Consider the following 11,865-nt stretch of genomic DNA (forward strand, 5'->3'; position numbering starts at 1 on the left):
CATGGACTCCCGGGGCAGCCTGACCAGAGTAGGCAACGTCCCAGCAGGCTTCCCGACAGCTTCCTTCTATGTGTGGGCTGCGACATCCAGGAAGTGCTGTCAGCTGGTGCTGAGCTGTGGCGTGGGGAAACAACAAACACAAAAATCATGTTGTCGTTAAGCTGTGTCTCACCCTGACTCTATTTGGGGTTTTCTTGGTTTGCCATTTCCTTCTCCCACTCATTTTACAGATGAGGAAACTGGCAAAGAGGGTGAAAGGACTTGCTCAGGGTCACATAACCAGGAAGTGCCTGAGCTCAGATTTGAACTTGGATCTTCCTGACTCCCAATTCCCACCAGCTTCGGAACTAGAATCACAGTCAGAGTTTGGAATTTGTGCCCTCACTGCCGTAGCAAGGGCGAGCTCGCCTCCAACAGCTGCCCAGTCTTCAGAATCCAAGCTCCCATGGGTTGGGATTTGTCTCTTGGGCTGAACTGATGGCGTCCATACTGGACTACTGGTGATTTCGTGTAAATCCCAGCTTCCTAAACTAGTTTGTGAGCACTTATGGGGTCTTGTAACTGGATGTGGGGGTCACAATTCTAATTTGCTATCATTAAGTATTTGATCTGTATAGTCAAATAAGAATTTCTTGGGCAAAAAGGGGTCACAGGTAGAAAGTTTAAGGAGCCCCGATGTATACATATGCCCTCCTACCTCCAGGCTTTTTATAGGCTGTTTCCCCCCACCCCCACCTCTGTTTAGAACCCTTTGCTCCCTTCAAGAGTCCAATCCTGATTCCCCAGTTGTGTTTTGTCACTGTGTTCTGTATTATGTTCTCCATGAACCACTGGAAAGACTTAATTGGTTAATTAAGTCCACCCACACAGCCAATCACCTCCCCAGAAAGACAACTGGGACTCTTTTCAATTCATTAATTTTTCAGTGTCCTCCACTTTGTTCCATGCTAAGGACTGAAAAAGACAAAGTTTAATAAGCTATAGTCACTGCTCTCAGGGAGTCGACAATTTAATAGTGGGATAAGACAATAATACGAAATAATTCAGAGGAGGCTCAGAAAAGTAGGAAGCAAGGTGTATCCTCTGGTCTAGTTCTTTGCTAGCTGGAACAATCGAGGGAGACTTCCTGGAGAAAGTGAAATATGAGTGGAACTAAAGTAAGGAAAAGCTAGAAATTCAAGAAAGCCTGTAAGGAGGACACTGCAGCCTTCAGAAATAGCTTAAGCAAAAGCAGGGAGCTAAGGAAATGCAATCCTAATGACAGTTGTCCTATTTTGCTGGAGTGTAGGTTATAATGAGAAGAATAGGAACTGATGCTAGAGGCAAATTTGTGCAACCCCTCAAACATGACGAGGGGTTCGTAGGCAGAAGGAAACATGAGGCCCTTAAGCAGAACTCAATTCTTTTGGAAAATACATTATTTTATGGGTAATAGATTTTTTTAAAAATAGCTTATTTTCAAAATATTAAGCAGATAGTTTTCAACATTCACTCTTGTAAAAAACCTTGTTTCAATTTTTTTCTCCCTTACCCTGCTCCCCTACACAGCAAATAATCCAATATATGTACAATTCTTTTATACATATATCCACAATAAATCACGCTACACAAGAAGGATCAAAAGGGGGTGGAGGGAGATGAGAAAACAAAAAGCAAGCAAAATAAAGTTATGCTGAACAAGAAAAATCGGATCAAAAAGGGGGGGAAAAATGAGAACAAAAAAGCAAGCAAAAGAAAGGTGAAAAAACTACATTGTGATCCACATTCAGGCCCCGTACTATTCTTTCTGGATGCAAATGGCTCTATCATAAGTCTATTGAAATTGGCCTGAATCACCTCATTTTGTCCCCCCCCCCCAAATATATGCATAGTTTAAGATTTACCCTTGCAAAACCTTGTGTTCAAATTTTTTTTTTCCCCTCAGACGGCAAGTAATCCAATATATGTTAAGCATATGCAATTCTTCTACACATATGTCCACAAATAATCAAACTGTACAAGAAAAATCAGATCAAAAGGGGGTAGGGAGAGATGAGAAAACAAAAAGCAAGCAAAAAGTAAAACTACTATGTTGTGATCCACACTCAATCTCCATGGTCCTCTCTCTGGATGTAGATGGCTCTCTAAAACAAGACCATTAGAACTGGCCTGAATTGCCTCATTGTTGCAAAGAGCCATGTCCATCAGAATTGATCAGCACACACTCTTGCGGTTGTTGTGTACAATGTATTCCTGGGTTCTGCTTGTTTTGGTCAGCATCAGTTCATGAAAATCTTTTCAGGCCTTTCTAAAGTCAGCTTCATTTTTTTATAGAACAATAATATTCCCTTACCTTCAGATACTACAGCTTCTTCAGTCATTCCCTAATTAATGGGCAGCCACTAAATCCCAAGAAAAAGATTTAATGATAGTGAATGTAAATCAATACATGCTATGTTCACTTCTTTTTTCTGTTTTTTTTTTTTAATCATTTTCATGGTTTCCCCCTTTTGTTCTGATTTTTCTCTCCCAACATGATTCAATGTATATTAAAAAATAAACTTACTAAAAATTTTTTTTAAAAGCCATGTCCCTCAGAATTGATCATCATGTAATCTTGTTGCTGTTATACAATGTTCTCTTGGTTTTACTTCAATCAACATGAATTCATGTAAATCTCTCCAGGCCTTTCTGAAATCATCTTGCTGATTGTTTCTTATAGAACAATAATATTCAATAACATAACTTTTTCAACCATTCTCCAACTGATGGGCATCCATTCCGTTTTCAATTCTTTGCCACTATAGAAAGGGCTACTACAAACATTTTAGCATATATGGGTCCTTCCTCTTTGGAAAATGCATTTTTAAAAAAATGATAGGCTTCAATTCTTTTAAATTTTCTTTATACACATATATATGAGTATAATATAATTTTTTCCTCATTGAGAAGACAAAGTCCCCTATATATGTGTATTGCGTGACTTTATACACACAAAGATATTCCTCTTAATTTTATTCTCCCCCAAAATGAAGGAAGAACATTCTTTGATCTGGATAAACCTGTTATTTCTCCCTTTAAGAATGAAAAGCCTATTTCATCTAGAACCACAATTCCAAAGGATTAAAGTTGCCTTGATTTTTTTTTCCTAAGGACATTGTGCTTCCAAGCTCAGGAATTAGTAGGAAAACTAAGATTCCCCACTATCAGTACAGAGTCAGGCCTAAGCAGAACTATGAAGCAAAGAATCAGGGTTGAAACCTGGGAGAGACTGCAGAGGCTGATCTGGTCCAACCTTTATTTTATAGTTAGGGAAACTGAGGCTCAGTGAGCTTGAGTGATTTGGTCAAGGTGCCACAGATAGCTGAATCCTGTGATCTCAGCGATCCATCATGGCAGAGAGATATTGGCAAAGTAACCTTTGGGAAACTCAAGCCCAATAGGAAGAGGGTAGTAAAGGGAAAGCAGAAGCAGGGATTGCATTCAAGGGACTTGGGTTAAGAATGACCTAACTACGTGGGAGGCCTGGGTAGCACACTGCTGTATAAAGTTCTGTCTGAAGTGTAGCCTCCAAATGCAGAGCTGGAGACCCATGTTCACCATTCTGAGCCACCTGAGGCTCACAAGCAAGACCTGTCCCACATCCTGTCTCCTGCAACCTCTAATTTACCCAGAAAAATTTCGTCCTATTCAGATGTTTGCCTGAACTATATATATATAACTATTCCAAAATGATTGGTTTCCTCTGTAATTCTGTACATGTTATTTTGTGCTTTTGAAAATCTGATTTTAAAAATGTGAAGGCTATATGGGTCCAGGACACACAAGAGGAGAAGAATCCCTGCTCTGGATCAAATCTCTTATCAAGAAAAGAGCCACAGACTATAGTCTAGGCTGCTTATGGACACCATCTCCTCCAAGGTCCTCCTTTCTCCTCTGGAGAAAGAGGAAGTGGGACCAGAGGACAGACTGGCATCCTGGATAGAGAGCATCAGGACCATGTCCCGATTCTATCCCTAGCTGTTCTTCCTTGGACCTGCTTCCTCAAGAAAAATTTGGCAATTGAAGTGCATGCTCTCTAATGACCCATACTGAACATACCTCTAGTTTTGACAGCCCCTTTTCTAAGACTCCTCCGAGCCCTTGTCCTCCCTCAGGCCTCGTCAGCCCCTGTTCTAAAGGTCCTCCAGCTCTGAGAGAATATAGGAGCCACAGATTTGCCTTCACATGCCCTTAGCTATCCTCAAATAATTTTAAAGTTAATCCATTCCTGTGCTGTCAATTATTATCACCATAATTGTCAGTAGCTGCCCTGCCCACAGTTTGGAAGCATTTGTACAGGTATTGCTCGTTTGAGAAATCTGAAGCTGGGGGAGGGAAGTCTGTGGCCCCAGGCCTCCCAGGTGTTATGAGGCAATGGAGGAGACAATTGAGAAAATGGAAAATGAGGTAGATAAAGAGGAGATAATGAAAGAAGAAAAGGGAGTATTTTTTTTTAACTTCAATAATTAAATGAAAAATAAAATGAGCATTTTCAAATACAATGTAGAAAGGAGGATGGGGAAGGGCTAAAAGTAAAGTTTCAAACACCTCTTACATTCTGTTCTTTTTTCATTTCATAAGAAATTCGGCATGTCACTTTCAAAACTGTCCTATTTGTCTTCTTGTGTTCTGCACATTAAAAAACAATGCTTCAATTACTCATTTTTTTCAACTTTATCACTATTCCTTCCTCCCTGTCATCTGAAAAAATGAAAGAAAAGCAAAAGTCTTTGTAACAGATCTGTACAGCCAAAGGAAACAAATCCTCCCATTGGCTGGGTCTGGAAACATGTCTCACTTTGCACCTTGAGCCTATCCTGTTGCAAAGAAAAAAAAAAAAAAAAAAAAGCCACAGGGAAAGTAAGCTGAAGAACCAAGGACCCTCTTCCTAATAGAACCCTGATATATATACTTTTGTGGGAGGCTATGGGTATGAAACTTTGCCTGATGTGGTTATGTTGATTGGTTCTAACTTATTTTTTTCTTTTACACCAAAGAAAGATCCTGGTCAGGGGAGGGAGAGAAGGAAGAAGGATATGTCAGGAAATTAATGTGATATCCAACCAAAAGACACCATTATATATAGCCTTTCAATACATTTTAATTTATATAGTTTGTTTTTACAACACCTTGATTTCTGAATGTATCCCTTCCCTTCCCTTTATCACGTTTTGTAACTAATGCTAAAAAAGAAGAGCTAAAGGAGCCATTTTGACAAAACTTATCATGAATCTGACAAGGTATGCGATGTTCCACATCCCTAGGCCCCCACCTCTGCAAAGAAGGGATGGAAGTAACATTTCTTGGCTCTCCTTTCAAAACAAATTGGCATCACTAAAACTTTTTTAGAATTAAAAAAGGAGGAAAAATTAGATATATAAGGGAGGAAGAATGTGGGACAAGGGCCTGGCCATGCCTAGGGTGTGATATTTCCTTGTGAGAAGCACTGGCCACAGAGAAGGTTCAGATTGGGAATGGACATTTTCTTTACAAAAGGAGATTCTCCCCTTTAGGAAAGGCTCTCATTGAGAGGCTTCTGATGTCTTCACGTCCAACTTTCCAGGGATGTAAAGTCTGCCTGTGCAATCTTTCCACAGAGATTGTAATGCCTTAGGCCCTGGCCCAATCCACAGCTGTTTGAACCATAAAAACACGCCACAGCCTCAGTTTCCCCACTTGCACATACCATTGGGTTACTGTTGCCAGCTCATGCCTCTGGAGTGCTTAGGAAATCTTAAAGACAAGAATAAAACAAGAGGTATTTCCAAGATGCCTGTGATGAGAAGCTGAGTCATCCATCCAGAGGCTGACATTGAATGATCTAACCTGCCCAGATCGGGGAGCACACCCAGGTCCTTGTCATCAGGGCCTAATAATAACCCCAGCTCACATTTTTTGGAGGTTTCACAGTTTACAAAACACTTCTGGCCCAGTACCATCCCCGCTCTTCTAGAGACCCAGGGTTGGGAACCATCAGAACTCAAGAGGATGCTGTCCCAGGAAAATTCACCCCCCATTGGCTGGGAGAAGTCCTTGTTAGGCTGAATTCATTTGACAGATGGAGATACTGAGTCCAGGAAAATGAACTGACTTTGTTTCATGACCCACAGCAATGAGTTCTCTCACCCTCAAACCCTGCCATCACCTAAAAGGCCTAATTGCTGTTCCCGTAATCAATTATCAACCTTGTATTAAGGGTCTACTCCATGTTCTAGGCACAGTCCCTTTCCTCACATCCAACATTCCATCTTTCCACAGACTGGGTCCCCAATCCTGGAGTAAATGTCCTTCTTCAACCTTCATTGCTTTCCAAGCTTGTACCCTCCCTCTTCACGCCTTGTCACAAGCTGTTGCTGAATGTGGAATGCCCTCCCTTCTAAATCTCCTCTTGTAGCCCCTGGCTCCCTTCAACCCCCCAAGAGATGGGACGTGGCAGACCACATTTCAATGGCACAGCAGAGATTAGTGACTATAAGGGCAGCATTGTCTCAATATTTTACAGATTTAGACACTGAAAAGTGACCGCCTAGGAGAGCAGAATTTGAATCCAAGTCTAGTGTTCACGTAACCTTTCTCTCTTCTTTTGACCTTCTAAGATTAGACTGGGGGGGAGGAAAAAAGGGGAAAGCACCGAGTGTGTCTGCTTGAACCAAAGCTGGGACTTCACATCCCAGAGACTGGGGAGTCTAGTTTGGGGGTCCGAGTGGCCTCGATTAAGATATTTTCTCAAATTTCAGGCACTGTGGATCTCAATCAATCCTCCTACCTGAGCGTAATAGTCACAGCACAGAATACTGACAAAGATATTCCCTTCTCTCAATCCTATGAAGGAGATGGGAGAGGTAGAAGCTTTGGAGCAGAGGCAGAGGGCCGTAGCTTAAATCCAGCCCATGCCACATGGTCCTTCAGACCTTGGGAGGGAGGTGAGCTCTTGGCGTAATCATCATTGCCCACTGTCACCCCCCATTCCCTTTCCCACACAAGTGCTACCCTGAAGTGCTCCCCAAAGTGGGGGGTGAGAATCACAAACTGATTTTTAAAAAAATCCTCCTCCTCCTCACTCATAAGACTTGTGAAAGTCAATCTATATTTAGAACTTAGAGGTTTATTGTTGGTCCTGTCTGGTGGGTGGGGGCAGGGCAGGATAGAGGATGAATTTAGAATCATAGAATTTAGTTTCTGGAGGGTACCCTCTTCTCTCTAAGAGATGGAGCCTAACTTTATAGACGTGTTGACAACAAATCCCAGCGATCTTTCTATATACTGCCTCATCACAAAACCTGTGCTCAGTTTCCACTTTTAGAAAATAAGGAAAGCCTTCTTCAAGATTTCTATCTGATGACTGGGCTCCAAGGGGGCAAACCAATTCCCTCCTCTATAGGAGGATAATTTGGCCTGATCACTTATTCTCTGGGCAAGCCCTTTCTCTCTGAGACTCAGTTTCCTCTTCTGTAAAGAGAAGGGGTTGCATTAAGCATCCAATGAGGTGCCTTCTGGGGTACATCTAAGCCCTTGTGACCTAGGGTTAGGCTATTTCTATCTGGAAGGGCGTTGTGATGTTGCCTTCACTTTATAGATGAAGAAATTGAGGCTCAAAAAAAGATTAAGATAGCTTGATACAGTAGAAGGAGGAAAATTGGAGTCTTGATTCTGTCATTGATGAAGTTGGAGGCATTAAGTATGCTATAACCTTTCTTAGTTTCTGTTTTTTCATTGTAAGATGGAGGCAGTGATACTCCTAAGAAACAGACCTCATAAATATTTAAAATCTATAGAAATGTGAGCTTTTAGGATTGTGCTCACTATTACATTCATAAGCTCATAAGTAATAGGGCTGGGAGCCCAGATTATTTTAATTCCAAGTCCAGAGGGCTTCAATTCTCTGAATCATCCTTCATTCATTATTTCAACAAGCATGAGCCAGGCGCAGGAGATCCAAAAAGGAATGCTGTCCAAGAGCTTATATTCTACCTGAGTGGGCTGGGTCACATGAAGTTATTTGGAAGATTAAAGAGCAAGGTTGGAACTCAGGAATTCTAGATCCCCCACTCTCCAGTCTAAGAAGCTATTCTATACTGGACATGGATTTCACTGCAGAAGGTAGGGTACCTGAAGTCACTTTTGGGCTCTGGTTATTGCGGGATTTCTTCCAGGAAGCCACATCATGATGTGAAAATGATCTTGGGTTCATAGAGGCTATTATGTGCCTTCTATGTGCTAGGGAATACAAGAACTACTCAAAGAGCTTTCATTCTCTCGGAAAGGTAACTCACTAGCAGTAGATAATAGAACATGTCTGTGGATCAAGGACTGAGTCTTAGGTTCTTGTTCCGTATCTGTTTCATCTTCATTTTTCCTCTAGCTGGGTGTTAGATTCCCCATCTGATTGTATCTTAAAGGAGCCTCCCCGTTCTAAATCCATGTCTCTGGCCACAGAGGAAGGAATTTTGTGTCCACTGAAGCCAGTTACAAAATCACCTAGGGCTGAGATAACAGGACCCTTCCACACCCACATAATTAGAAATACTGGAAGTAAACCACGAGCCTTTGAGCTGGAAGCCACCACAAATTTTATCTAATCTAGATCTCTTAACCTGGAGTAAGTGAACTTAAAAAAAAATGACAAATATCTCAATAGAGTTGCTTTCCTTCATAATCCAAAGCATTTTATTTTCTGCATTTAAAATCATGATTTTGGATGAGTTCCCTAGGCTGACAGTTCAAAGGGTCCAGGCCATCAAACAGAGGTGAAGAACTTCTTTCCTCATCCAGTCCCTGCCCAGAGACCAGAAAGGATCCACTCCTTTGGTCCTAGATTCCCCAGATCTTGAAATTCAGACTGACATCTTCAACTCCAAAAGCCAGACACTGGGATCCTGTGCCCGGAAGCATGGGTTTATAACAGTTAGAGCTAAAGCCCTAGTGAGGTGATTTCAACCTCCTGGGGAAGTTATCGAGGACCCGCCCTCCCTTCCTTTCAGAAAGGCCTCCTCTATTCTTGGCTTCCACCCTCCATTTTTTCAGTGGGGGATGGGAAATCCACTCAGCCTCCCAGGCTACTCCCCTGTCCTGGGCCAGAGCTTTTGATGCTTTGCCAGGAGTTCCCTTGGCCCCTCTCTCTGTTTTCACACTCTCTGGAGATCACTGAGGCTGTCAGGAAGTAATTGGTCTGTGACTGCCCTCTAATCAGCATCTGAGGCTTCCCCACTGGGGACCCTAGACTTCCACTGGGAAGAGATCTGGGGTTGGAGGAAGCACAGTTCAATTCTCCATTCTTATTATTTATTATTTTATTTGGCTAGCAAGTTTAATTTCTCGGCTTCAGATCCTTCATCTAAACATAAAAAAGTTGAACTAAATAATTGTAGTTCATCGAAAGGATCCCCAAGGCCATCTATACCAACCCTCTCATTTTATAGGTGGGAAAACTGAGGTCCATAGAGGTAAAGATGACTTCCTATCAGAGGATCACAGGATGAGAAGGTAGAAAGGACCTCAGAGGGCATCTATTCCCACCCTCTCATTTTACAGGTGGGGAAACTGAGGCCCATAGAGGTAAAGATGACTTCCTATCAGAGGATCGCAGGATGAGAAGGTAGAAAGGACCTCAGAGGGCATCTATTCCCACCCTCTCATTTTACAGGTGGGGAAACTGAGGTCCATAGAGGTAAAGATGACTTCCTATCAGAGGATCACAGGATGAGAAGGTAGAAAGGACCTCAGAGGGCATCTATTCCCACCCTCTCATTTTACAGGTGGGGAAACTGAGGCCCATAGAGGTAAAGATGACTTCCTATCAGAGGATCGCAGGATGAGAAGGTAGAAAGGACCTCAGAGGGCATCTATTCCCACCCTCTCATTTTACAGGTGGGGAAACTGAGGCCCATAGAGGTAAAGATGACTTCCTATCAGAGGATCGCAGGATGAGAAGGTAGAAAGGACCTCAGAGGGCATCTATTCCCACCCTCTCATTTTACAGGTGGGGAAACTGAGGCCCATAGAGGTAAAGATGACTTCCTATCAGAGGATCGCAGGATGAGAAGGTAGAAAGGACCTCAGAGGGCATCTATTCCCACCCTCTCATTTTACAGGTGGGGAAACTGAGGCCCATAGAGGTAAAGATGACTTCCTATCAGAGGATCACAGGATGAGAAGGTAGAAAGGACCTCAGAGGGCATCTATTCCCACCCTCTTGTTTTACAGGTGGGGAAACTGAGGCCCATAGAAGTGAAGCTGACTTGCTATCATAGACTCATAGACCTCAGAGGGCATCTATCTAGAGGCCTAGAGAAATTAAACATTTCCAGCAGTAAGAGCAGAGGATTGTAACCTGGCTTTTGGACCCCAAGTCCAGAACACCCTTTCCACTATTTTGTCTCCCTCCCTAAGGTCTCCTAGCTCTAAATATGGGACCCTATGATTCTGAGGAGAAAGGGGGGAGAGGGAAGAAAAGAATGACAGAAGAACGAATCAGGCTCTTTCCATCACTGGGGAGACCTTAGGAACCTCTGGCCTCGCTGGGCGGCTCACATTGGTGTGGGCTGTGATAGAGTCTGGAGTTAGGAGCCTTATGTTGGTCTCCTGGAGTTTGCACTAATTTGAATCTCTTCTTCCAAATAAATGAGACTTTAAAGGGAAGGAGCCTTGGCCAGAGCTCAGGGAGCTAAAGGTAGAATCTGGAGGGGTTTGTGGGTAGGGAGAGGGAATCTAGCTCCCACTTCCCTCCCCGGGGGCCCTGGTGGGAAGTCCCCTGGGGTCAGTAGCATATTACACTGAGGCCCACTTCCTCTTCCTGGTACTTGGTGCAAACTCCTGCTGCTATTGCTCCCCATGCAGCCCCAACAGCCTGGGCGGGAGATGGGAGAAGTGGGTGGCTGTGGCTGTGTGAGATGTGAAATATCTTGAGGAAGGGAAAGTCTAGCTCTTCAAAAAGCTCAGTATCTCTGCACGTCTTTGAGGTCCACTGTATACCCATTTGACAGATAATGAGACTGAGACCCAAGAAAAAAAAGGCTGGCAGAATCAGCTGTAAGAATCTTTCTCCCCCTTTTAAGATACTCAACATAAACTCAAAGAGCTTCCATTTTTTTTGCTAGTCACTTAAAATCCCCCTGCAACATTCTCCTGAGGTGGGGAGACAGTACAAATGGAATTCTCCCCATTTTACAGATGGACAAACCGAGGCTCAGAGTCCTAGGAGCCTAGATCTACAGCTGGAGTGAATCTTCCCTCCTTCTTTTAGAGATTCGGGAGCAACAAGGGGCTGAAATGGGATTGTAGACGGGGACCTCGGATTCCAGTGGAGCTCGCACTGTTTGTATGGAGTCGAGGACAGAAGGGAGAGCCTGGCGGGGCAGGAGGCCCTGAGAAATGTAGGAGAGCGTTTGGGAGCGTTAGTCCTGGCTCTCAGAGAGAGGAATGCTGGGCCCCTCCTCTTCCCACGTGGGCCTTTGGATCCCAGGTGTCCGGGTTAACGGCACCAAGTCAAGGCAGCCGATGGAATGGGAAAGGGGATGGGATCTCCTTCGCCATCCCCCGCTCCAAGCCACGTGGATTTCCTCACATTCTTACACCCCGCTTCCAAATCTACCTGGAGGTGGGGACAAGGAATGGGAAACACTGAAAAACCGCCGAGAAATTGGAAAACTAGGAGGGAGAGGGGGAGGCCAGACCTCGGAAGCCTGAGGGGCTAGGATTGGGGTGGGGACAATAGCAGGGTACAGACCAGATCTCGCCGAACGCAGGCGTTCTGGCCTTTGACTTTGAGTTGGAAGAGGTTTTCAGAGACAGTCTAACCGCCCCGTGGCTTTTACAGATGAGGAAACTGAGGCCCAGAGAGGGGCC

This window comes from Sminthopsis crassicaudata, chromosome 5 (assembly GCF_048593235.1).
Source record: "Sminthopsis crassicaudata isolate SCR6 chromosome 5, ASM4859323v1, whole genome shotgun sequence".
Classification (NCBI taxonomy): Eukaryota; Metazoa; Chordata; class Mammalia; order Dasyuromorphia; family Dasyuridae; genus Sminthopsis; species Sminthopsis crassicaudata.